Source organism: Myotis yumanensis, unplaced genomic scaffold (assembly GCF_028538775.1).
Source record: "Myotis yumanensis isolate MYYU_CA2020_CCGP unplaced genomic scaffold, mMyoYum1.0.hap1 SCAF_18, whole genome shotgun sequence".
NCBI lineage: Eukaryota > Metazoa > Chordata > Mammalia > Chiroptera > Vespertilionidae > Myotis > Myotis yumanensis.
Window position 1 is genome coordinate 14,625,251 of NW_027223769.1, and position 27,820 is coordinate 14,653,070.

The window sequence follows — 27,820 nt, forward strand, 5'->3', positions numbered from 1 at the left end:
GGGAGAGTTAGAAACATCAATGATGAGAATCTTTGATTGGCTGCCTCCTGCACGCCCCACACTGGAAATCGAGCCCGCAACGCAAGCATGTGCCCTGACCGGGAATCGAACCATTACCTCCCGGTTCATAGGTTGCTGCTCAATTACTGAGCCACACTGGCCGTGCCCCTACGACAATTTCTAACATCGATGGCCATCTGGACCCAACCTCCCCTTTCCCCCTTCTCCCTGCACTACAGCCACCCTGGACAATGACATTTGCCTCTGGCGTCTGTCCTGTTACTCTTCTACCTCTTCTATCTTCCTCCCTCTTGCCCACCCAGAATTCTATCCATCCCTGGAGGCTTGGCTTAGCTCAGCTCTTCTGATAAGCTTCCCTATTTAACCGTGTTGAGCCCTGGCATTTTACTTACACTCATTTATAATTCTGTCTGTTTGGCAGGAAGGTATTAGCCTTTTTGTTTATCCCACTAAAGTATAACCCCAGGAGGGTGGAGGAGGCCTTAGCCACTGTTGTAGCAACCTGAGTGCCCAGCACAGTCTTGACTAAAAAAGTATTCACATATGTTTGCTGATGATGAAACAACCTGACCATGGACATGCTCTAAGGGTCCAGAGAGTTGTCGACACAGACTATGTAATAGCAGAGCTGGGGACAGAATCTCTGTTTGTAAACCAGGTCTCCTGACAGCCAGTTTGGGAGTCACCTGACAGTTCTGGGGCCCTCCCTTCCCAGTGATGAAGCGGGAAGAAGTACTCTGGTTGCCAAAGCCCCTCCAGGCAAGAGCACATCCCGAGCCAGGGCCACATCCCTCTCCTCCCTTTTTACCCACCCAAATGTCTGGGACAACACCTGGCAGACAGAGGCTACTGATCTTGATGAACTAATGCATCTTCTGAGGGCAACAAAACTGTATTTACTGCCTGCTAAGAGCTTATCGATTATGGGTTTCTCCAAATTCCCCAGCCCAGGGTATTTTTAAATGCCCTTGAGTCAGGAAGATGGAATGGCTGGCTCCTTGTCATCAGAATGGCAACAGCACGCCCTCAGTAGAGTCCTACAAAGTTTGCCTTGGTCCAAAGAAGAGACCTATAAACCCCAGTGCAAAAGAACTTTTTGGGCGAGAAGAGCAACAGGGACGCTTAGGAGCTCAGATCAGAGGGCTGGCGATTCGGGCAACCTGGGCTCCCTTCTCCCCAGCCGTGTCACTGAGCCGAGGCCTCTGCTCTCTGGGCTGGGTCTCCCCATCTGAGACATGGAGGCCAGGTTAGCTCTCTAAGGTCCTGCTGGCAGTCGTGTTCTCAGAATCTCTGTACAACAGAAAGCCACACCTATTACACACCTACTATTAAGACGGAAAATCACACACTAGGAAAATGTTTGCAGTCACTATGATAGGAAAACTGAGTCAATCAATTAATATTATAAATTAACTCAAATCCAACTAAAAAATCTCTATTCTGATAGATACTAAAAAAATCTATATTCCAATAGATATGCAAACTACTCAAACAGGTAAGACACACAAAAGGAAATGCCATTATTAAATGCGTAGACAATTCTTCAACCCATATTAAAACAAGTAGGTACCATCTGATATTATAAAATTAGCAAAAATTTATAATCCAAATGCTGATGAGGTTATGATAAAACTAAATTTTCTAACAACCCTGGTAATAGGGATACTTTAAAAAGCAATTTCTATAATTCTCATTTTTCTCTCCTCTGATCCAGAAATTTAAATGCTCAGAATTTGTCCTAAGCAAATAATTCAAAATACTCGAAAATAGTTATGTGAAGAGAAATGCTCACTGCAACAGTATTTCTAATCCTGAATAATTGAGGGTAAAATCTAAATATAGTAAAATGGCAAATAAATCTAACAATTTGATGTAATGGTAATTAGTAGATATACAATTAGAAAACAATTAGAACATCAGTGAATGTTCACTTTAAAGTAAACAAAATATTTTACGGTCAACAAATAATTATTAATCCTACTGCATGTCACCCTCTGTTCCGGGTTCTGAGAATCCTGAGTGAGTGAATTTTAATTTTACTATAATTACAATTATGTATACATATGGAAAAGACTGGAGAAGAATACAGAAGTGTATTACAGGGCTGGCACAGAGGTAATTTCCCCTTTTTATTTTGTTCTGTACCACAACAATGCAGTATGCAATAAATAAAAATCCACAGGGAAAAGGAAACAAGTATCTTGAAACATTTCAAGTGGTCAGAAGGGCTGTGCTATGTACCAGGGCAGAACCCCCACCACACAGGAGGTTCAAGATCAGACCCAATTATCATGGTTATTTCTGGTCCAGCCTGAGGCTCATGAGACGCTCTCCCAGCACAGGGTCTCAGCTAGAAAATCCTGAGAATGAGTCACCCTTTCCCAGGAGCCTCCTCTGTGGGCTCGGGAAGGAGGGGACGAAGTGAGATGGAGAGGCCCCCAATGAGGGCCCAGGCCTGAGCTCCAGGCAGGCACTGGGCTTCAGCACTCGGGCCCCAGGGGCCTGTGCACTGTCATCTCACATGGCAGCCCCGGGCCCCTCAGCCCAGGTTGCATGTCTCTCTGGAGAGAAGGCCGGGATGCCAAGCCTGTTCACAGAACTAAGGGCAGGGTAAAGGCAGTTGGTGCTCAAGGCCTTGGAAGCCATCCCACCCTCTTCCTCCAGGAAGGAAATGTGATTTCAGGCCTCTGTGCAGGATAAGGTGACGGGCACGCAGAGCACACCAGGATCCCACAGCTCAAGTGGATTGCCTGTGTTGGGCCATCCAGAGAACACAGAGGAGGTGAGCCCAGTGGAACTGACCACACTGTCCCTGCTCAGACCTACTGGGTGCTACCATGCAGGATCTCGGGCCCAGTGGTATCAGATCCAAAGAGCTCACCAAACAATGTTGAAATCTACTCTGTGAAATCTTCCAATTCTGCAACCTTGGCAACTCATTTAAATTTACTTCAAAACATGCCGGTGGCCAAAGAAAACACATCTGTGGATCAAGCTCCAATCCATTTGCTTTGTTTTATACACACGGAGACTCTCAGACCCACAGTAGATCCAGACTCTGACACTCCAGGTTTTAAATTGTGGCAGAACCTCTGAAGTTTCAGCATGTGGATATTAAAAATACTTTTCTACAGACTGGAAGCAGGACAAACCTTCCCACAATTGCACTTTTACAACTGATTTCCCAAATCTTATGGCAGAGACTTATGGCAGAAGTCTCTACCAACCAAATTAGGCTAAAATTCCAAGTCAACCTATAACTTCCAATGGCCTTAACCATCTATTCCAGTGGTTCTCAACCTTGGCTGCACATTAGAATCACCTGGGAATCTTTTTTAAATCCTGATTTCTGGGCCTCATCCTCCGGAAATTCTGTTTCTTTGTTATGGGGTGGGGCCACAACATTAGTAACAAAGAAACAGAATTTCCGGAGGATGAGGCCCAGAAATCAGGATTTTAAAAAGATTCCCAGGTGATTCTAATATGCAGCCAAGGTTGAGAACCACTGATCTATTCAGTCAACAAATACATATTTTTAAAAATATATATTTTATTGATTTTTCACAGAGAGGAAGGGAGAGGGATAGAGAGTTAGAAACATCGATGAGAGAGAAACATCGATCAGCTGCCTCCTGCACACCCCCAACTGGGGATGTGCCTGCAACCAAGGTACATGCCCTTGGCCAGAATCGAACCTGGGACCTTTCAGTCCGCAGGCCGAAGCTCTATCCACTGAGCCAAACTGGTTAGGGCAACAAATATTTATTGGGCAGCTGTAGGCATCAACTACTGTGCAAGGAGCTGGGAATACAGCTATGAACAAGGCCGTATGGAGCATTTGGTCGTGTGTGTGTGTGTGTAAGGCAGAGGGAGGGTAAGAGACACTTAATAAAAACCCAGATCAAGGTGATGATGTCCCTGAGAGTGCTGAGAGGTGGGGCTTCTTTGGACGGAGGGTCAGGGAGGTGCATATTTGAGCTAAGACAGAAGATCATCTGGGAAGACCTGAGGGTCTGCTGAGCAGAGAATAGTCTGGGCAGAGGGCACAGCCCTAAGTAGTGATGGCATTGGGAAGTTCAGGGACTGGGAAGGCTGATGAGGTAGAGAGCAGCTGCTCTCAGAGAAGAGGTTGGCCAGCTGGGCTGGGATAGATGTGCAGGGAGGGCATGTCGGCACGGTGGGAGCCTGGAATGCAGTGCAAGGGCGCTGGGCAGCCATGGGAGGAACTGAACACAGGCAGCCGCCATGGAGGACAGGATGAGAGCAAAGGGGCCAGTGGGCACATCCGGTGGGAGGTTTCCAGACCTCCTGTGGCCACCTCCTTCTGCCCAGCCTTTTCCCGCCACAGTAGGCCTGGCTGCAGAAGGAACTCGGAAGGAGATTGCCTTCTTGCGGCTGCTCAGCCACATCCCCGAGGGGTTTTGCTCAAATCTGATTTCCCCAACACCCCAGCAACCAGAGGTAGGACTTCCCCAGCAAGTTGGCCTTGAGCAATCGGATGAGGTTCCCTGGGGGACAATCCAGAACTTTCTGTAACTCTGCCCCTTGCCATTAACCTCAGGCAGCTCCCTCTCTTTTACTGTCCCCAAGAACTACCGGACATGCTGCTCCTCCCACAAAAGGACTGAAATACCTCGCTGGACCAGCACACATAACACACATGGGCTCATCTTCATGTCTACCTAGCTTGTCTCCCATTTTACAACATCAGTAGAGCAAGGCTTGAGAGGTGAAGGAGGGGGCCCACTACACCCGGAAGTGACAGGGCACAGTAGCTAAACACAGGTCACCTGCAAAGCCCATGCTCCTGGCCACCACGCTGTCCTTGCAGCCACCTCCCTGGTGCTCCCCCGAGGACACATTTCTAGCAGCGGAGCTGCCAAGTCAGAGGTTTGCACACCATGAAGGCTATGATGGCATTGCCAAGTTACCTTCTCCAAAGTCTGCACTGTGCGAGATATACTTGGTGGGTTTTACATTTGTACCTTCATCTCAACCATAAGGCCCAAACACCGCCGTACCCCGAATTCAGAACTCGGATCTGTTTGTTTCCCTCTCAGTTTAAGTGATGGGCACTGCACAAGAAGGCAGGTGCACTGTGCAGACAAGGGAACTGGGACCGTGAGGCCAGGGTCTTTGGGGAACCAGAACACTCCCTCACCCCCAGCATTTGACTATGGCATCTGGTTTGATCACTTCACCTGATGACCGACCCACATAGAGAAAAACTAACCTCTTCTTCCTCAAGTGTCAGTCCATACAGTCAGACTGGAAAAAAACATTTAAATCTGCATTGGTTTCCTATTTTGGAAAATGTACATTTGAATTTCTGTTTGACCTAATCATTTGGAAGGTCGTAGAAGTCAGCACGTAGGGAGCTGTACTAGCCCCTCCTGGCTCGTGGGGGTAAGCTGAACAAGATCCCCTGTGGCAATGTGAGACAGCTGAAGAAAGAAATCAAGGTTGACATTTATCAGAGGAGTTGATACTTCCAAGGCACAAACATGTAAACACGTTTCATTCTGGACCACGCCATCAAGCTGCTAGGGCAGTGTTGCGTTTTTACTCCCACTTGAGAGATAAGAAGTCTGGGGCTGGAGAGAGGTAGGGTCACCTGGCAGGTGGGTGGAGAGCAGCACTGCCTACTGGTCTGGACTAGAGGTCAAAGGTTCCTTGTAAGATGCTGCCTAAACTTCTGCTATGTTTTGGCCTCTCTTCAATCACAACTTGAATGTCATCTGCTGGGGCCTCCTGTAGAGCAGTGAGCTAACCTCCACATAGAAAACCTATCTTGCTTTGCCTACGTGTGGTGGAGGGCCAGCAAACATTATGAAGAGCTGCACACCCCTGCCCAATGTGAATCACTAGTCTAAAAAACCCTCTCTCCTGAGACCCCAGTTCACAAGACTGCAGCCCCGCCTGCACCCATGCCAAGGCTTTGTCTGCACAGAGAGAAGGTGAGTGTCTTGGGTGGGAAGCAGAGTATTAATAACGCTCTCTCCACAGTCACCAGAGTCATGATAACACTGGGACTTAATCCTTGAAGGACCATTCACTCCATAGATGTGGGCATCGTACTTCATTGATGCAGCCTTCTTTGACTAATACAGCCACTGGTCAATTGAACGCCCTCTATGGCTTTTAGTAAATGTCTTTCAGGAAACATGCCCAAAGAATCCCAGAAAAGTAAGACTATTCTTCCTCTATGGTCGTGATCACAAGGTGTCCTGAAGAGTCTGTGACGGAAGGGAAGGGCCAGTGTGACTGGCTTAAGGAGGCTGATGAGCCCAAGCCCACCCAGGAGCAGACTTAGGTCTGATGGCATCTTCTTAGCTGGATGTCTTAGCTTTATGCTGCCCAGGACTAGAGGAGACAGCCTGGCCAACGGGGACACCCAATCCTCACCACAGGAGGCCTAGCCCAAGGAGCTGAGCGGGGAGGCTTTTCACCTAAAGTTGTGGTTCTCAAGCTGAGCCAGGCACCCAGACACCTGAGCCAGTCACAGAGGTGCTATGGGATATTTCGATTTTTGAGGAAAACATGATACTAACTTGACACTTGCTGGACACAAAGCAAACCACCAACTCGAGCAGTTTCACTTTAGATCACACTACATCCCTTTAAATGATACCATATCTCTGTGGAGCTGGATTTTCAGCAGTTTCCCGTGATAAAGAACAAGTACAACCCCCAAATAAGTGTGGGGCAGGAAAGGAGACTGGCCATGTCCAATATGATTCCAAGGATGAGAAGGTGGAATGTCCCATTAGTAAGTAATTGTGGCTTTAAAGAATGAAATAGAAAGACTTTTTAAATGGTGTGGTAGGCTGAATAGTGGCCCTACAAAAGGACTTTGCAGATAGGATTAAGTTCGGAGCCCTGAGGTGGGGGAATGAGATTATCTGGGTGGGCCCGACATAATAGCAAAAGTCCTTATAATAGGGAGGCAGGAGGGTCAGCATCAGAGAAGGAGAAGGGATGATGCTATGATGCTGGTTTGGAAGGTGGCGGAAGGTGTACAAGCCAAGGATGCAGGTAGCCTCTGGAAGCTGAAAAAGGCCAAGGAATGTGATTTTCCTCTAGGACCTCCCAAGGAACCAGCCCTGCCCACACCTTGATGTTAGCACAACAGGACTGCTTTTTTTTTTGGTCTTTTAATTTTTTTTAATTATTTTTTTTCTTTATTAAGGTATTACAGATGTGTCCTTGTCCCACCATTGCCTCCCCCCACCGCCCCCGCTCGTGCCCGCACCCCCCTAGTGTCTGTGTCCATTGGTTATGCTTATATGCATGCATACAAGTCCTTTGGTTGATCTCTCCCTCTTCCCCCCACCCTCCCCTGCCTTCCCTCTGAGGTTTGATGGTCTGATCAACGCTTCTCTGCTTTTGAATGTCTGCCCTCCAGAGCTATAAAATAGCAAATGTGTTGTTGTAAGCCACTAAGTATTTTGTGTGTGTGTGCTTTTAAGCAGCTAGAAAACTAATGCCAATAGCTAGTACATTGTTAGGACATAAATACTTATTAAGTTGCTCAACTATTAGGTATTTGTTTTAGCCTAAGGCTCCAGGGAAAAAATGACTGAGACACGAAGATGCTGTGAAAGTTTGGGAACCTCTGGCCTAGAAAGAAGACCCGGGAGTCAGTGTCCAACAAATCCCTTCCTGCCACTGAACTTCCAACCAGAATTTCACACCGTCCTGCTAAATGGATTCTCCCCAGAACTTGGTCAAGCCTGTGGAGATCACTTCGTTTTATTTCCCTTTATTAGAAACAAATCATCAGAGAAAGGTTTGGAAATAGAAAAGAGGAATAAAAACCTCTTTTTTAAAAAATATGTTTTTATTGATTTCAGAGAGGAAGGGAGAGGGAGATAGAAACATCAATGATGAGAGTCATCTATCGGCTGCCTCCTGCATGCCCCCTACTGGGGATCGAGCCCACAACCTGGGCATGTGCCCTGACTGAGAATTGAACCATGACCTCCTGGTTCATGGGTCAATGCTCAACCACTGAGCCACACTGGCCAGGCAGAAGAAAAACCTCTTGATCCCACAACCCCATCTCCATTTCTGTATGGTCCTTTCTAGTCTTTGTCAATAGGCAAACTTTTTTTTACCATTTCAATGTCAAGAGAAATATGAATTATTTCTTTGCACCTGGCCAGTGGCTATCTCTCTTGTGACGTCTACAAACATGGAGGCACCCGCTGAATAGAGTTCTCTGATCCCCTGAAGAATATTGTATTTCAAACTGACCTAACAGAGGTCAACAATCAGTCTGGGTTTGGCTGCAGGAAGTAGGATAGACAGCCCCCTGACTTAGATTTCTGGTCTTTGGGGCTGTCTTGAGATAACTGAACTTGATCAATTACTAGATTACGGTTATCTGCTTTTGTTCAGCTATTAAGTGACATAATAATGAACAGTTTCCAGGAAAATCATGCCTCACTGAAATAGCTGGAGGAGAGAGGACGGAGAAGAAGGAAGAGAAGCCTTTCAACATGCTGTTCAATGCAATCACCCCGTAAGCAAAGTGCTGTGAACACAATGGATGAAATGTAAATTATTGAGGTTCCACAGAACGCCCCTCAGCTCCCCCGCGTACCCGGCTCTGCCCTGGTGGAGTCTGGGAATCAAGAGATATGGGAACAATTTCCATCCCCCTCCCACACCCCTTGCAACTGGCAGCACACAATTTGCCTCACAGCAGTGGCAGAGGCTCCTCCTGCAGCTCCACCACACTCACCGCTCCCCCAGGTGCCCCAATCCCTGCAGCCACTAGTCAAAGAAGGACCCCAGTTGGCTGGTCTGGGCGGGCTGTGGTGAGGACACCCAGGAGCCCCACAGCACAGCCTGGCTCTCCTGCGCCCCAGCCAGACCGCAGCGCTAGCCCAGGCTCTTTAAAAAAAAAAGTACTTCCTGTTGCTCAGAACCTCACACTCTGAGACCACAAGGTCTGCCTCTGCCAGGGACTGCACCGCTCACCCTAATACATCTCCTGACAAACAAGTCCACTCATCATTTCCTGGCTGGCTGATAACTGGCATTGCCTAGAACCAAGAAGAGACTTTTGGGCATTTGGGGCTCTGAGGCAATAGTCATCCTAGTGAATGAATACATGTCGGTAAAAAGAAATGTCATAAGGTCTTTTTAGATGTCAGTGTGTTCGAGCAGCTGTTCAGACATGGGTTTATATCCATTTGACATGGATCTAGGGCTACTTACAGGCCAGTGGAATCCAAGAAACCCATGACTGCAGCTGGGCAATGAATGCAGTGGTGTTTCCTGGCAGCCAAAGCAAAAATAGGAAGCATACTAGGTCATAAAATTCTTTTCATTCTGACAAATTCACCTGCAGAGTAATTTTTTCCAGACACTGAATTTAAAAATGAATTTGTCAAGGAGGCCCTCAAATGAAAAGATACTAATTATTACAATGAAAGTCTCTAACAAGGTTCTTGAAGAGATACAGAGATGTTGAAACTTACATTTTTTAATTGACTCCCCCATAATCTGAGGGCATTCATTAAATGAATTTGGTATAAGTATTTGTCTGGCTGGAGCATGCTACTAGGTGAAGATGAGAAGCCCCTGGTGATACAGGGACGCAGCGTCACACACCAGGAGACGTCACAGTTAACATGCCCATGAGGGTCCTCTCCCTCAAATAGCAGATGTCCCAAAGGGCTTTTGGCAAGCACTGGATCACAGACTGTTCCTGGCTGATTTCTCTGAATAGCACCTGAAGTGCCAACATTCTAATTTGATAATCAAAACAGAATCCCTGTGGTGAAGTTCCCAGCGGGAGAGGATTGTCCTGCTGTGAACCTTGAAGAGGCTGAGTTATTCCCTGGGATACAACAGCAGCAGCATCTTAGGCAGCTTCAGGGGCTTCTCTTGTGCAGAGTTTAGGCCCATTGAACAACAGACAATGGCAGCTCCACCGTGCTCCTCCACCCCCGTGTGCAGGCACACCTGGGTCCCACACAGGACGACCTGCTCACTGGCAGCTGGCTGAAAAGAGGTAACCCCTACACTGGAGCATGTCTGAACTGGCAACCGACAGGAGAATTCTACTCCTGAGTGTCAGGGATAGTCTCTAGTGGGCTGCACCTCTTCATGGCCCAGAACAGTGCCAAGCACAAGAGTTGCTCAGTGAATATCTATTGTTGAAAACTCACAGGTTAGGGTTCAAAGGTGATCTCCATGGCCACAGGCTGCTTCCTCCACCTCTGCATTAGTTTGCAAAGTCAGCTGGCCCGCCTCGGCCTAATCATCACCACACACTTCCTCCCACTGCCCTTGGTGCTCAGAGAAGGGAGAAAGCAGCTTAAGAAAAACTGCACTGCCAATGTATTTATAACCCAAAGGAGGAAAGGCTATAGGGTCACTACTGATCTTTCAGTCAATAAAGTTTCTAAGCCCTGCCTCTAAGCCGTTCTGCTAGGCTGCATGAGAGACCACCACACACTCCTTGGCCTCAGTGAACTGCAAATATAACCCACAAGGCAAAACTCATTCAGCAGTTCCACTGTTCTCTGTACAGGTGCTATGTGCAAAGCACTATACAAAGAACGTATTAACTCAATCTTTAAAAAGTGCACATCTAATAGGGAAAATAAGACAAGTATGAATGTAAATTGTGCTTCCGAACACAAATGCCTGCAAAAGAGGCACAAGGTTGGAGTAGAGGGCAGCTCGGAAGATGCAAGACCACACCCAAAGGCAAGGAGATTGTCAGGGAAGATGCCTGAGCTACATCTCTCTGAAGTCAAGGTCAATTCCTGCTAAGTAGAGATGGGAAGGAAGGCATCTCTAGAGAGCAATTGATGTTAACGAAGTCCTGACTTTCCCATGGGGTGGGCTATGAACCTCTCTTTAGTTTGTGGAATGTAATGAGTTACCACTGCAGCGGGCCTTGGGAGAAACTTAATTACCCTCTTGTCTTAAATCTGAAGCAGAGACTTCCAAAGCATCAAAAGTTTCTGATGGCAACGTGTCAGGAAGTGGCCTCCCAGTGATGTCCCTGACCAAAAGGAGCACAGGTGGGAGGCTTGGGGAGGAGCGGAGGGCCTGCGGCCGTTCGGGACCCATGTTCAGGACCTTTGTGGCATCCATCGCAACACAACCCCCAGCTCCCTGGGTTCAAGGTGCCTGCTGGGACACACCTGCATGGGGACAGGTGAACCTGATTGGCTGTAGCTCCCAGGAGTCCAGGCTAGACACGGACTTGGGGATCATGAACCAGAGCACATGCGAAGCACAGAACCCCTTAGAGAGCTAAGCTGCATGGCTGACAGTGAGAGGTACCAGCAGGTGTGGGAAAAACAGAGGAGCTGCTCTCAGGAGAGTAAGCACAGGTTGCCTCGAATCCCAGCCCAAGGCACCAGGTTGCAGGTTTGAATTGGGGCTGAGTCCACACAGGTCAAGGAGAGTGGATTGAGCACATGACTGCCATAGTCATGAATTACGACTCACAGCCTTTTCAGCATAAGTCTCTGAATCACGATTTCTCATCTCTGAGGAAGCAAAGGTAACAGGTGGGGAAAGTGAGAGAGGGCAGATGTAAACCTCATTTCAAAGGGGAAGACTGCAGATTCTGTGAAACAGATTTAGGGAGATAGCCATGTCAGGGGATACCTAGAAAGAGGTTGCTAACAGGATGGCTCTATGGGCACCACAGAAGGGAAGTGGGTGAGAACTGAGGTCAAACCCTAATGTCACACTGTGCTCTGGTGCCATGTTTTGTGTTTCTTACAGATGCGTGGATGGAGGGGCACTGTAGGAGGAGCACCCTGGGTGTTAGCACACTACTTGATAAATGCATGACAACTTTGAGGACAAGAAAGAAAATGTGGCCTGATGTTATGTAATTAGGTGGATTTATAAATACTGGATTTCATTACCCTGAAGTATACTTCTGGGTTTTTGGTTGTGCATTTTCAGATCTCTGAAATAGATGTGCCTTAGCATGCTCCCTGCCAGGCTCATCATGATCCAGTTGTCACTGCCTGGAGGCCAGGCTGGACCCTGTTTTCTCTTTTTAGGCAATTAAAAAATAAAATTAAAAATACATAAATCATAACTATATCACTCAATGAATTCTCTCAAAGTGAATATTCCATGTAACCCTCACCCACCTCAGGGAGCAGAACATGCCCCTCCCCTTGGGCCCCTCCCTGGCACTCCCCTCCTCCCCAAAGGAAAATGCAGGGAGCACTCTGTAAGGAGCATATTGATGGCAAAGATGATGGACTTCAATGCTCTGAGACAACTTCCGAAGAATGGGCCTCTCTGAATGGAAGTTTTAGAAGTGCTTTAACCAATTTATTTTGCTAATACTTTCCTCTTTGTTATGAACAAGAGTGATACTTGATAATAATCTATGTCTACGTGATTCTAAAGGTGTTCTTTCAATACAGAATAAAAATTCTTAAGTGAAAATAAAGCATTGTGGGACAGTTTAAATGGAAATATTTAATCTTTCTTCATAATGCATAAAATAAAATGGTGACTCTTACAACTGATGATGCCTTAAATTCGATGAAATATGATGGTCGAGCCACCTCACCCACAGTCAACGTGGAAAGATGTCTCTATCGCTAATGGGCAAAGGACTCCAGTCCAGGCTCTATCCCACAGCCTCATTAATTACTCAGATTTAAATGCAGTTAACATGTTAATGGAGAACATGGAGGACATAAAGCTAGAGGGATAGAAAATGTGGTATATATGTACAAAGAAATATTATTCAACCACAAAAGAGAATAAAATCCTACCATTTGTGACATGGATAAAAACTTAAGGGGATTATGCTAAATGAAGTCAGACAGAGAAAGGCATATACTGTATGACCTCACTTATATTTAGAATCTTAAAAACAAAACCTCATAGAAACAGATATCACATTTGTGGTTGCCAGAGGAAAGTGGTGAGGAAAATGGGTAAAAGGTACAAACTCCCAGCTATAAGATAATAAGTTCTGGGGGTACAATGTACAACTTGTGACTATGGTTAGCATTACTATATTATATATTTGAAAGTTACTAAAAGAGTAGATCTTAAAAGTTGTTATTACAAGAAAAAAAAAGAAACTGTGAGCTAATGGGTGTAAACTTAATCTGGTGACTATTTTGTAATATGTACATATATCAAATCATTATGTGGTACACCTTAATGTACACAATGTTATTTGTCAATATCTCATAAAACTGAAAATAAATAAGAGACGCCTCTTGATAGGAAATTTGTTCATTCCTGGGAGTTTGCTAAGGGCCTTCCATGAGCTGGGCATACTATGGGAACAAAGAGGTGATGACAACACTGTTTCTGCCCTTAAATAACACATAAATTATTAGTGAGGGTGTCTGACAGTTTGACGCAAAGTTACACAAGTCCAGAGGCAGCTCACTGGCTGACTGTACCTGCATTTAGTCAACGTGTTTGACGCTAACAGCAAAAAACTCTAAACTGACCTCCAGGTCCATTGACAAAAGTATCTGCTCCAGGACAGGAGTGATGGTTTCACTCAATTCTGCTCACCTGTCAGGCTGCTCGTAGAACATCCTGGCCAAGTCACACTTTGAAAGGAATGACCAGCCTCTTTTACAGTGAGTAAACACACCTAAGAACCCATATGCATTGTTCTCCTCAACTGTTAAGTCCAAAGCAACCCATGAGGACAATAATAAACTTGCAAAAGCATTTTAATTTAATTTTGAGGGTATAACAAGAATATTTTTGGATATCAAAGAATTCAGAAAGTTTATATCTTGCACACCGTCTTTAAAAGAATTACTGAAGGATATATTTTAGCAATCCAGGGTGAGTGAGTATAAACACATACATGTATTTTCCTCCCATAGCAAAAATCAACAAGGAAAACTGGAAAATAAAATGCCACATATTTATCCAAGAAGATGGACAGCTAACAGTATATTTGGGGATGAGAGACAAGGAAGATTACAGACATCACCTAGATGTTGGTAAAGTTAAAGAGTGTATTCAAATTTTTAATGCTAATCCTAACTTAAGAGGGAGGGAATCTTTCAATGTAACCATAGACAGGAAAAAGGGGTGGGGAGTATTAGAAAATTAAAAAAATAAAAAAATAAAAGGATGGCAGGACAAAGGCATTTTAATTCAATAAATGCTTGTAAGAATTTTTTTTTAAAAAGGGAAAAAGGAGAGATCTATTGAGATTCTGGAGAGCATGCTAAATAAATCCTATATAATAAAGAGCTAATATGCCAATGGTCGTGACGCCCTCACGCCGTAATGACTAATCAGCAGAAGGCAGGTGTGCGCAATGAGGCACACGTGGCGAGGCGTGCGCAGGTGGGTGGGGACTTGACGCTGCGTCCCCTCCCCCAGGTGGGGCTTGAAGGGGTGGGGCTGGCTGGGTCTGGGTTTCGCCCAATGGCAGTCGGACATCTCCTGAGTGGTCCCAGATTGCAAGAGGGTGCAGCCCCCCCCCCGCATAAATTTTGTACACCAGGCCTCTAGTAAGTAAATAAACAAATAGAACAAAAGCCTTCCCAATAATGGTGTCACATGAGCAATGGTGAAAAAGTCGAGGACATTTATCGTGGAGAAAGTAACTTGGGAGACAAGATAGTGGTCTTCAAATTTCTGAGGGTGACAGAGAGATCAGATTGTTTTAGTGGCTGCAGAAGGCAGGATGAGCCAAACAGGGGAGTCCCAGCACAGCAGCATCTCCAGTTACTAGAGCAGTCCCTCCAGAGTCCTCTTTTTAGGGAAGCCAGAATCGGAAGGTGGACATCTGCTGTTAGCAGGTTTGCAGCGGGAAAGGCTGCTAAATCTCTTGGGCTTTGTGCCATGTTCACGCTGAGATAACATCTTAGGATGCTCAGCGCAGGCTTCCCTCCAATGCAGCTGTCCTAATGGCTGCATCTGACAATGACTCCTATTTTATGACCTCCAGGAAAAAGGAAACATCTAAAATGTTCACTGTGCACAGGAAAGAGATAATGGACCATCTGCTGGTTCCCCAACACAGTGACTTCTTAACAAAACCGTGGCTTCACTGGGTCAGTGAGAGCTGGGACAGACCGTGGGAGAGACAATCTCCCTGCCTCACGGAGCATGCACTCTGGAGATCCTGCCTCCCTTGGTTCAGCAACAGTGCAGTAGGCTCCACAGCACACCCCACTCACCATGTTGCCAAAACCCAGAAGGGTCCAGGAGTTCAACTAGTCCCCAGTGGACTAGGGAGGAAGGAAAAAGGATATCTGATTATAAACCAATGGCTCCTCCACAATCTGAGCCACTAAGATTTCTCGGTTTTTCAAAATCATCCTAAGTCCCCACTGAAGTCCCCACATCCAGGCAGCTGGGCACACATTTTACATTTTACTAATATTTACTAATAACTAGGAAGTTCCTCAGCAAATTTGTGGGCCCTCTAGTTTAAAGCAACAAGGAGGGATTTGGTGACAGTGGTTTTCCATTCACTTTTGCTATTAACTTACTGAGTTGCTTCCACTATAACCAAATGTTAGAATTTACTGCAAGGCATCCTCCCCACCCACTTAGTGAGCAGCTGTACCTCTTTAATAAAAGAAGGACGCAGCTGACAATTTGGGGACAGCTGGATTCAATTTGGATATAGACCCACTTGGCCTTCCATCCTTTTGGGTAATTTGGCAAAATAAATGCATATTGCCCCAAACCGTGGTATGGGAAGAGCTGCATTCAATTATTGGATTGGGATAGGTTCTCTGAATAATCTGTGACTTGGTCCTTCACCAAAGAAGGGAGGTCAGGGATGGGCTGAGCAAACAAACATCCGGTCTTTTCCAGCTTGGTGCTTTGCTCCTGTTGGCCCAGTGAAGGGCCAAAGCAAAGAGCAATGTGCACCAGACATCTGTGTCTGTGGGAGGAAAGGCTTCGGGCACATCCTCCTGGACACAGGGATCCCGGGCAGGCTGCAGCACGCCCTCTGGTTAAAACTGCCAGTGTTTTTCACGGTTCAGCTATAACATCGTCATCTCTGGCTGCTAGTCAAGGTGATCTGCAGTCTGGAGCTGATCAAGGCTGCCCATGCAGCTCTCCACTGGCCATGCACAGAAGGGGCGCTGCCACTATTCAAAAGCAACCTTGCATAAGCATTTGGTAGTTGGCTTCTTCAAGACAGAACTTCTGCTTTAATCAGGCTAGTTTCACCTCCATCCATCTCTCTCTCTCTCTCCTGACCCACCCCCCGCGCCCCGGACTTTGCTAATGCTTTCTTCATTTCCCTATACACACTACCCACATCCTTCTGGCTAAATCTCTTGGCACATCCTAAACCTGCTCTTCAACATGGAGAAATCTGAAAATTGTTACTGTGTTACGCTGGTGTTTTCTATAGGTCATCTATGGTCTTTTGAAATCCTCCCTAATGTTGAAACATGTTTAACAATATTTTAAAGGATATCTATTTAACCTACCCTAAAGAAATAACCCAAAATGTGATCCAAAAACCTATATGCAGCATTATTTATAACATTAAAATTTGAAAGTAATCTAAATGGTCAAAAAGAAAATTATGTAAATTCCGTTACATTAATTATGACACTCTCTGAAATATTAGAGATCAATAATGAGAACATGGCATCATAAAAATGCTTATGTTAAATGGAAAATGAAGAAACCAAGAGGTAAAATTATACTCTCCGAGGTAACAACAATCCTATATAATAAAAGGGTAATATGCAAATTGACCCTAACTGTGACTACCAGGAGCGACTGGTCGCTATGATGCGCACTGACCACCAGGGGCAGACACTCAACGCAGGAGTTGACCCCTGGTAGTCAGTGCTCTTCCACAGGGGGAGCGCCACTCAGCCAGAAGCCAGCTCATGGCTGGCCAGTGCAGCAGCGGTGGCAGGAGCCTCTACCACCTCTGTGGTACCACTAAGGATGTCCAACTAATGGCTTAGGCCTGCTCCCCCCGGACATTTGTTAAATTAGAAGTCAGGCCTAAGCCGTTAGTTGGACATCCTCCGAGGGCTCCTGGGCTGCCAGAGGGATATCTGACTGCCAGTTTAGGCCAGATCCCCCAGGAAGCAGGTCTAAGCTGGCAGGTGAACATCCCCAGAAGGGCTTCTGGACTGCGAGAGGGTGCAGGCCGGGCTGAGGGACCCCCCCCCCCACGTCCCCCCCAGTGCACGAATTTTTGTGCACCAGGCCTCTAGTGTAAAAATAATATAGGACAATACCACAACTATCCTGTGTGTCCTACACTATCGCTATAAGGATCAAATGGGCTAATAAAGCAAAAAAAAAAAAAAAAAAGTCAAATGGCTAAAGTGCTATCCAAATTCTAAATGATATTACTATTACTAGTAGGCATTTGAAGACTGTTTAGTACATGAATCAACAGAGCAATAGAAACTTTCAAGATCACATCTGTTTCAGATGCCCTGGAGAAAGTGGCCATTTCAAAAGTTCTGCTTTACAAGTTTAAAAAAAAATGTTTTTAATGATTGGAGAGAGAGAGAGAGAGAGAGAGAGAGAGAGAGAGAGAGAGAGAGAACATCAATTGGTTGCCTCCCGTATGCACCCCAATTGGGGTCCAAACCCACAACCTGGGCATGTGCCCTGAGTAAGAATCAAACCATCAAACCAGCAAGCTTTTGGTGCAGGGGATGACACTCAACCAACTGAGCCACACTGGCCAGGGCTGCTTTACAATTTTTACATGGCCTTTGTTTTCATCCGTGTCAACATGTGTAGATGGAAATTCAGTGATTGTTAGTGGTATCAATGGTCCACTTGTTCAGATAGTCTTTGAAGAAAGCAGGAGTTATTCATACAATAAAGGCTTTGCTTTATCTGAGTGAATGAGTGACTGAGAGCAAAAGAGAGAAAAAGAGAAGTCTACTTTAAGAGATTAACTTCTCTATCAAGTTCAGATCAGACTCTGCAGCATGAACTACACACACTGGTGACGACCTGGATACAAACACTTGACATCCTAGATTAAAGACTCAAGGTAATCTTTCTCTAATTCTCCAGGTATACTTTTCCATATGTTCTTAATGGAGAGAAATAAGCTCACTTGCTTACAGTCAACCCGTTCAGTTCAAGCTGGGAGCCTGCGTGGTGCTGAGGAACTCAGATATGTAAAGATGGAAATAAGGAAATTTCAAGGGAGAGGTTTCCCTAAGTTTTTTATGTGACCCTGCATCAGGTATTTGTCAATATCTACTTAGTCTTTCAACTTTTATTTTCCTCTTTCCCTATAGGAACCACAATTTTCCTGAGCCAGATACATCCTAGTTTCTTCATTGCTTTGTTAAATGTGTCTAAAAAATGTCTCTGGCTTCCTTGTGGATCTGATTAAGATGGAGTGAGCACACTCCACCCCTGTCTCGCCCACTGAATGTGGCTATAAAACCTGGACAGAACAAACAGAGCAGCTATTTGAAGTCTCTGAAAAGTATACAGTAGTAGGGAAATGAGGGAAGACAACTAGAATTTGATGTATCATCAAAGTGGTGGTGACTCTGCCATCTCCTCATCCAGGACCCCCAACCCAGACTGAATACAACCTGATACCCAGAAGTGAGCATCTGTATGGACAGCAGAGTACCAGGATAAGCCACCTAGTCCTGGCTTACAGAGCATGAAAGAGACCACCTAATTCTCAGAGATAGCAGGCCAAATCCAGGCAAGTTCCCTTTTCCATTCCTGTCTTCTCAGCTCTCTTGTGTCCTGGTCCCCCAGTGGTTCTGCAGAAGAAAAGGGCTTCACGGGTGCCTGAAACTCAGAGGGAGGAAAATTTTCTTTGCGATTGGAAATGCTGTGGTCTGAAGAGGGAAAAACAAACAAACAAACTAAAAAACCCAACCCTTGGATTTTCTCAGTCTTGCTCTTGCCTAGTCATGGATGTGAGCCAAGGAAGAGTTTAGCAGAGCAGGAGGAATAAAGCCCATGCTTTCTGGCTTAAGGACCAAGGACCAAGGACAGATGGCCCCAGGAACTGGAATGTACTCCAGCGATGGCAAAGAGGGAGGAGCTCAGGAAAACCACCCCATAAAGCTGTTTATGAGCTCCTGGGCTCACCCTGAGCTGAACACTGTAAATATAATCCTAACTAGCATACTGTATACCCTGAAGTTCAGGTGAGACTGCCTGGGACCCATATGGCCATGAAGTGGCTCAACAGGGACAGATCAGAAGAACACAGTGAAGACTTTGAAAACACAACTGATACTGAAACTCACAGCAGGCTGGTAGGAGCTTAGAATCCAAACTCAAATTGGTGGAGTCTCTTAATGCAATATTTAAAATAGTCACCAAAATAGTTCATATTGTGGCTTGTAAAACAAAACTTAGAGAATTTATAACAATTGAAATCACAACAAGTATGTTCTATGGCCATAATGGAATTGGACTAGAAATCAACAATGGAAGCATAGCTGGAAAATCTCCAAACATTCGGAAATTAAACAATATAATCTATTGGTCATAAAGGAAGTCTCAAGGAAAATTAGAAAACATATTGAACTGAATGAAAATGAAAAAAAATATATTAAAACCTGTAAGATATAGCTACACCAGTGTTTACAGAAATATAAATAGCATTCAATGGTTGTAGTAAGGGGAAAAAAAAGAAAGGTCTTAAATCAATAATTTACTCTTCCACCTTAAAAACTAGAAAAAGAAAAGCAAAATTGCCCCAAACAAGCAGAAGAAAAGAAACAATAAAAATAAGAGCAGAAATCAATGAGAATGGGGAAGAGATACAATGGAGAAAACCAATAAAACAAAAAACGTTTTCTTCAAAAAGACTATTAAACTCGATAAACCACCCAGCTGGTGTGACTGAGTGGTTGAGTGTTGACCTATGAACCAGGAGGCCAGGGTTTGATCCAGGTCAAGGCACATACCTGGGTTGTGAGCTAGATCCCCAGTGTGGGGTGTGCAGGAGGCAGCCGATCAATGATTCACTCTCATCATGGATGTTTCTATCTCTCTCTCGCTCTCCCTTCTTCTCTGAAATCAATAAATATATAAAATATAATAATAATGAAAGAATAAAGGAGATGCTTGTGAAAGAGTGGGAATAAAACAGTTATGCAAGTTCTAGACTTTGTTTCACTCAAATAAAATCCCAAGATGTTAGGGTTAGATGAGACTTTAGATTTCTGGAAGACAGTGGCAGGTTGGAAGACAGATAACAATGGGACAGGGGGACAGAGGTTCAGGGGAAAGGCGCAGACTCCTGGAAGTAGCATTCAGATGGAAAATTGAGACACGGAGAAGTGAAGTGATGGGGTGATGTCACGTGAGCAAACTCAGAGATGGTTTGTACAGAGCTGCATCTAGAACTCAGAATTTCTGCTCACAATGTCAACTGGTTAAAACAGAGAACTAGGGAAAATGCAGGGCCACTTTTGTCCCTGGATTGTTTGTCATCTCTCTGCTCAGTGCCAAGTTTTGGAACTTTACCACCTGAGGTCAAAGAACACAGTCGCTGCTTCTCTGACGGAAGGAAACACCAGTGTGGACAGATAAAAGGTGCTATTTTATAGAGTTCAGGTCAATTTATTAAGCCCCAACCATGTTCCAGGAGCTATGGTAAGTCCTGGGGAAACACAGGGTTATTATGGGCCTTCCCTTGCCAAACACAATCTAGGGAGAGACAGACATAAATAAACAATTACAGCCACGTGACAAGTGCTACAATTCCAGGATGCAGATGCCACTGGGGGCCTAGAAGTAGGAGCGCTCAGTTCTGCCTGTGGAATGTGGGAAGAGCCCGCTGGCCACAAAAGGGAAGATGCTCCAGACAGAAAACAGCACACACTGGCCACTGGGGGGGTAGTTTCATCTCCCTCCCCAGCCCAATCCACCCATCCACCCAATCAGACCTATTCAGACCTTGCTGGAGAGTACAGAAGGATAAAAAAAATTCCAAGTCTAGCACAACTTCAGTTTATGTTTGCAGGTATTGCCCAAAATCTTAAAATTGAAAATATGTAATCAATCACTTTTCTACAACAATATGGGGAATATTCTCTTATAGGACAAATATGACATTGTGATAATGACAACATAATAATACTACCAATTCCCTTATTTGGGGGGAATCTCAATATATAGCAAGAAATAAAGTAGATAATCCTGAGTTGAAGTATAAATACATGTCTTTTAAAAGTGTAGTTGGTAGATGTTTACTCTCATGTAAGTGAAAAGAAAAGGGTTTCTGCTTAGCTTTGCTTTGAAAGTATCTAGGTAGCATTCATGGGTTGCTTAGTGTACGAATCCACGGTTCTCACAGCACAGGCTTCTCCAGGTGTCTTCTCTGCAGAACTCTATTTCATAGTTTAAAAGTGGAGCCAATGTCCTTTCACCTCAAATGCTCATACCCGGAGGCAGCTCCCATTTGGTCTATCATTTTAGGAAAAGAAACCAGAGTTGGGGAGGTTTAACCTGGGAAGGAGAGAAGGGAATGAAAAAAAACGGGCCTGCGCGGAACCTGCCATGTTCCCGGAGAATAAAGACCTTCCTGAGGAACGGGGCCATGCTGTTCCTCGGTGGGACTCCTCGGCTGTGGCCCACAGCACCGGGACCGAGGATTCTCTGTAGTGAGGCTGTCCTGTGTGGGCATCGTAGGATGCTTATAGCAGCCTTCCTGGCCTCTACCCACTAGATGCCAGAAGCACCCCCCTCCCAGTCGTGACAACCAAGAATGTCTCTAGCCATTGCCCCTAGTTGAAATCCCTAATCTAGATGAACTCTGACCAGCAACAATGCTGAGGATCTCAATCCTGTTACCTGCTTCCTACTGAAAACCCTTCTCTAGTTGATATCACTGTCTCCCCCAAAATAAACCCAGTGAAGAGTCATTGGAAAATACTTATATTGGCCCTTGGACAATACAAGTCTCCACCTTAAGTAGTTAACATTGTTGGTCAGAGAGAACCTTATGCATTGAATTCCTCTGATTAAAACAGGCTCCAAATGGCACTGCCCACTCAGTTGCCTCTTCTAGAGCATTAAGAATTAGTGCTCTAGCATTAAGAGGGTGGTTGGGTGTTTCATTTGTCTAGTCATGTTCGTTCAATCATTCCACAAATATTCTTGAGCATTTACGGTGTGGTCAGTGTTGATCCAGGTGGACAAGCAAAAGCTAGTTAGATAACAAATTGGTAAACAAACACATCATGATACTCCCTCATAAGTCAATAAAATAAAAGGACAAATAGGTTCGAGCTGCATAGTCCTGTATGGCAGCCACTTGCCACATGTGCCTATTGAGCCATGAAACATAGTGCATTCTAACTGAGGTGTGCTGACCACACCAGATCTCAGACTCGGTGCAAAAAGGAAATATCAATGTCTCATTAATCATTTTTATATTGATTAGATGTGATAACGACAATATTTTGGATATACTGGGCTAAGTAAAATCTGCTATCAAAATTATTTTGCCTGTTTTCTTTACTGTTTAGTGTGGCTGCTTGAAACTTAAGATGCTGCATGAGGCTCACCCTGTATTTCTATTGGGTAGGGCTGGGCCAGAGAACCAGAGAGAGGCAGGATCTCCTTCAGCCTGAGACCCCAGGAACGGTCACTCCACCCTCTGGAAGACCAACGTCCCAACTAGAGGAAAGGCAAATTCACGGGGGGCTCTGCGATGGGAATGAACCTGGCCCACTGGAGCCACAGCCAGGCAGTGTGGCCAAGTGGGGAGTGCAGAGGGAGGGAGGAAAGAGCTGAGGCTGGCAGGGCTGCGGGCCAGGCACTAGGCAGGGGCCTGGAGGCCAAGTTTAGGATTTGGGATTCCATCCCGGGAGCAGTGGGAGAGCACTGGAGGGTTTGCGTCAGGGGAACACCATGGTCTGATTTAGACTTTGTAAAGATGCTGCACTCTGGCAGCCAATGTGGAGAGGGCTGGTGTGTAAGCCAGAACAGAAGCAGGGCCACCAGGCAGGCGTCAATCTCCCAGGACCCCAAAGCTTTTGGCCACTCTAGGTGCCTTCAGAAGAGGATAGGAGACAAAGTCAGAGATGAGACGTTGCTACGTCTCTCCCACAGAGAGCTAGTCTTAATTCTACTTACATTAAAATTTTGATTATGTAGAACACCTCTTTCCTCATAAGGGAGATAAAGGGAGTGTTTATTATCCAAATCCAGCCTGGGATTCCGAGAGTGCTCCTGCTGCTTCATGAAGTTCCGCATAATCGGCCTCCTCGGAGCAGAGAGGGTATTAGACTAGCTTTTCTTTATTAACTGGTTTCCCATTTCCTGTGTTCTACCATCACCACACTAATTAAGTCAAAAATTGGGAGGGGGGGTCGTAGGTTTGTCGTTTTGATCTCATTTAATTCTTTTACTTCGCTCTTGCTATTTTAAATTAACTCAAAATTTGGTTTTCTTCTCTCATGAGGCTTCCATCCCTTTTACTGGGCCCTATTTTTGTATTTTAGCTTCCGGGGTTCACCCCTAAACCCCCAACTCAAGGATGTCAGCGGAACACCAACCCTCTAAGCTCATTTACTCTGGCATTTTCCATTTGCTTTGCTGTTTCTAGATTCTCATTTTCCCCTAGCTCGTTGGTCATTTTTGCCACTGGTGAGTCATTTGCTCTGAGTCATGCTTGGCTGTGATGCAAAGCCAGGAAAATGCCTCAGAACGCACCTGGCTTACAAAAGGATGTCACTGAGAAACAGGGTCTGCACCAGGGTCTGTTTTCCTAACTGCGTTCAGTAAGCAGGAGGAAAAAATAACCCGTTTTCTCTTTTTTTCTTCCAAATGTACTATTTCTCTCCACATTTGTGGAAAGAGTCTTAGTCAATTCATTTCAGACTTTCAGAGGCAGGAGAACGTATCTGGAATGAACCTAGAACCCCCAAGGATGAAAGGCGGTCTTCCTTATGTAAGGTTCTTCCTCCACGGTACCACGTGCACCTTCACACATGGGCCACTTCAGGACCACTCTTCCTTTTGAGAGCTGTCAAGATACTGCTCTACACAGGGGCCACCAGGCTGAGCATAAAACTAAAGACGAGAACTGTCCTCAGCCAGAGGAGACTGGGAGATGACAACTAAATGCAACATGGTAGCTGGGTTGGATCCCGGCACAGAAAGCTGCCTGTGTCTGTGTGCCAGTTCTGCCCTTATAAGCTGGGTGACGGGAGGCAAATTACTCTGCCTACCCAGGCCTCGTCTTCTCATCTGTGAAATAGGGATGGTAACAATGGCCCTCCCATAGTGTTCTTGTGAAGGTTAAAGTGACAACCCTCACATCGAGCACCTAGCACGTTGCTGGACATGGCAAAGTAAACGGGAAAAATATGAGCTACAACAACCACCTTACCCCTCAGGAACAACATAAATGTCCCCTTCCACCTCCCTGTGCTTGCCACCTTGCCGATCTAACTCTGAAGTTTAAGGAACTTCACTCTGAAAACCACTCCATGAATAAAAGCTTCTCTCCACACTCTTGCCTCAAAAGCCTCATTCTTCTAAGCCCTTTCCTTCCAAAATTAAACTCTTAGCACAGGTGTTGTCACTTATCACATGGGAACAAACAGCCTATCCGGTCCACACAGACAGGGGTTTGAAAAGGCAGCAGGAAGAAGAATGGATAGTCGGGATGAAAGCGCAGCCCACAGGGTGCGGGGGGGGGGGGGGGGGGGGGAGGCATTCAGGGACATTAAAGGACAGCAGATCTCTGGAAGGAGACACACACACAAGGGAATGTTGGGATGGTGCTGCTGGGGAGAAGGCTGGGAACCCAGAGGGTAGGAAGGCAGAGCCAGAAATGACTTTCCACTGGACTTCTTTGTGTACCTTTTGAATCTTGTATCATCTGCATGTATTACCTAATCAAAATGAATTCAATTAAGGGAAGGGGGTATTTGATATTGAGTAAGACAGAGCTAAAAGTAAAAAGGTCTCTGAGGGCAAAGGTGCAAGTCATTTCAGATATTTTGCTGGCAGCCTGCCCTGCTCTCACCCACTCTCTTACCCCCTCACCCCACCTCCAAAATGAGAAAAGTTATTCTATGACCTCCTGGATGGCTTGTTTTTAGAACATCAGCAATAGCCTTTCAGGGTCAAAATCTAAGACTCTGAAACTCAGGACTCTCAAAACCTTATGAAAAGGCCCTTCAGAATCACTGGAACAGCTCCACAAGGGAAAATGCAATTTCTAATGATATCACCTCCCATCAAAGCCACTGCGTGAGGTCCAACACTGGAGCGCCATATTCAGCTGTATCTTTATTTCACCACTGGACATCAATGAGCTAGTCCTGTAGCACAAGGGCAGGGTACAGCAAAATGAGGATGTATTAAAGGAAATAATCCCTCCAGGGCCCCTGCAGAGCCAGGGAAGAAGTCCCAGATCCTACCGCATTTGCCACTAGCAAGCGGTGAGGGGTAGGGAGGCTGAGGGCTTTGTAATCAGAGTCGGCAGGTTCATCTGGTCCTGCATGACCTTGGGCAAGTCACTCAACTGCTCCTCCTCATTTTTGACATATAGAGATCACTACTTACCTTGCAAGTTGTAAGAACCATGGAGGCTTTATGTACAAATATCCAAATCCATGTCATTATCCCTAAAAGCCCAGCACCTCCTGCCAGTTTTTCCCTTTAAAATGTCACTGGACTTGAAGTTGGAAGATGTTATGCATTGAGTTGTGTCCCCCTAAAAAGATGTGTTGAGGTCTTAACCCCCGGAACCTGTGAATATGACCTTATTTGGAAACAGGGTCTTTGCAGATGTAATTAGTTAAATTAAGAGAAAATCATAATAGCATAGGTTGGGTCCTAAATCCAATTTGACTGGTATCCTTATAAAAAGAGAAAAAACAGAGACACACATACAGAGAAGATAAGTGAAGGCATACACAGGGAGAAGAAGGCCACGTGACACAAGGGCAGAGGTGGGAGGGGTGCAGCCGCAAGCTGAAGAACACCAAGGTCTCCTGGAAGCCACTGAGGCTGGGAAAGGCATGAACAAATTCTCCCTCAGAGCCCCAAGAAGGAACCACCTCACCAACACCTTTTGAATTTCTGATCCCTCCAACAGTGATAGAATAAACTCTCGTTTTATGCCACAGTGTGTGGTACTTCGTCACAGCAGCCCTAGGAAACTAATTCAGGAAGTTATCTGATTTTGCTACCTATCGAATGCGTGAATTCTCTTGCCCAAAGGTCAGCTGGCCAGCTTATGTATGCCTGCCTCTAGTAAAAAACAAACCAACCAACAAAAAACCAATAGTATCTACCAACGAAGCAATCCCCCCACCCCCGCACTCATGAAAAGGTTTGACTGTCATAAATACCATTCATTTAAAAATATTTATTAAGCACCTACTATATGCCAGGTACTGTTTGGGGCACTGTTGATAAGGAGTGATAAATGTGGAGCAGACAATAACAGGGTCCTCAAATAAGGTCATTTCTGATAGTGTTATGAAAAAATAAAACAATATAATTAGATAGAGTGAGTGGGATCCAGGAAGTGGATCCAGGAAGAAATTACCTGATTGTTAGGGAATGTCTCAATGAGGATGTGACTTTGGAGCAGTGACTTGAATTATAGGGAGCCAGCCGTGGGAAAATCTGGCAGGAAGAACCACCGGTGCAAGGGCCCTGAGGCAGAGCAAGGTAGACATGTTCAAAGCACAGAAAGAAGGTGGGACTTCTGTGAGTAAGAGAGTAGTAAGTGATGAAGCTGGAGAAACAGGCAATGTCGGTCGGTACTCAAAGTCACCCCAGCAGACCAAGGTAAGATGTTTCAATTTGATCCCATGAGTACAGGGAAGCCACTGGGGAGAGACATGATGACTCATAGTTCTTAAAAGATCACTCTGACACAACAAAGTTCTTAAAACTGAAGTCTTTCTCACTATTACTTTTTTCCTTTGGTTTTGGGGATCTTGGACCTTTACAGGACAAGTTTAATAAACGACAGTCTGAACCTTTCATGAGGCTGGCTCCTAAGATCCTCGTGGCTTACTGGCTCGAAATCATTCACCACTGGAGCAATTCCCAATGAACATGCTTGATTTTTCCCTATGTTCTTCATTAAATGTGATGTCTAGAAAGGAACACAATATTCTAAGCATGGAGCAGACTGGAACTATCACCTTTCTCATTCCAGATCTGTATTTCTACTGATTGCCCTAAGTTTGCCTACTGAAATGTATCTATGATAACCTCCCCCTGGAGTCCCTCTAAACCAGTGATTCCCAAAGTGGGCGCTACCGCCCCCCGGTGGGCGCTGCAGCGATCCAGGGGGGCGGTGATGGCCACAGGTGCATTTGGGGGCGATGAGTAACTGCTATTAAAATTTTTTAAAAAATTAATTTCCAGGGGCTGAGTAATATTTTTTCTGGAAAGGGGGCGGTAGGCCAAATAAGTTTGGGAACCACTGTTCTAAACACACACACACACACACACACACACACAAACACCTTCACCTGAGGATACGTTTAGAAAGAGGAAAAGGTAGAGGGAGGGAGGGAGGGAGGGAGAGAGAGAGAGAGCGAGACCTTGATGTGAGAGAGAAGCATCAGTTGGCTCCTGTATGTACCCCCTCCTGTGTGCAACTTAGGTAGATGCCCTGACTGGGAATCGAACCCACAACCTTTTGGTGTACGGGACAACGCTCCAACCAACTGAGCCACCCACCAGGGCTAAAGTCCCTTTTTGATGCCCAGGGATTAAACCTTGTTCTTTCCTTAATGAGAACAGTTGTGCCATGTTTGTTGTTGTTGCATTGTGTGTGTTTTTCGGTAAGTGTCACCATTACCCAAACAATATCATGTAT

General features: G+C 45.4%; 1 protein-coding gene across 2 annotated transcripts in view; it reads right to left on the reverse strand.

The window, feature by feature from the left end:
• The window catches only part of KIAA0513 (KIAA0513 ortholog), a 54,340-nt gene that overhangs the window by 23,647 nt on the left and 2,873 nt on the right, over positions 1–27,820 (reverse strand). The gene's annotated exons all lie outside the window — the stretch shown is intronic.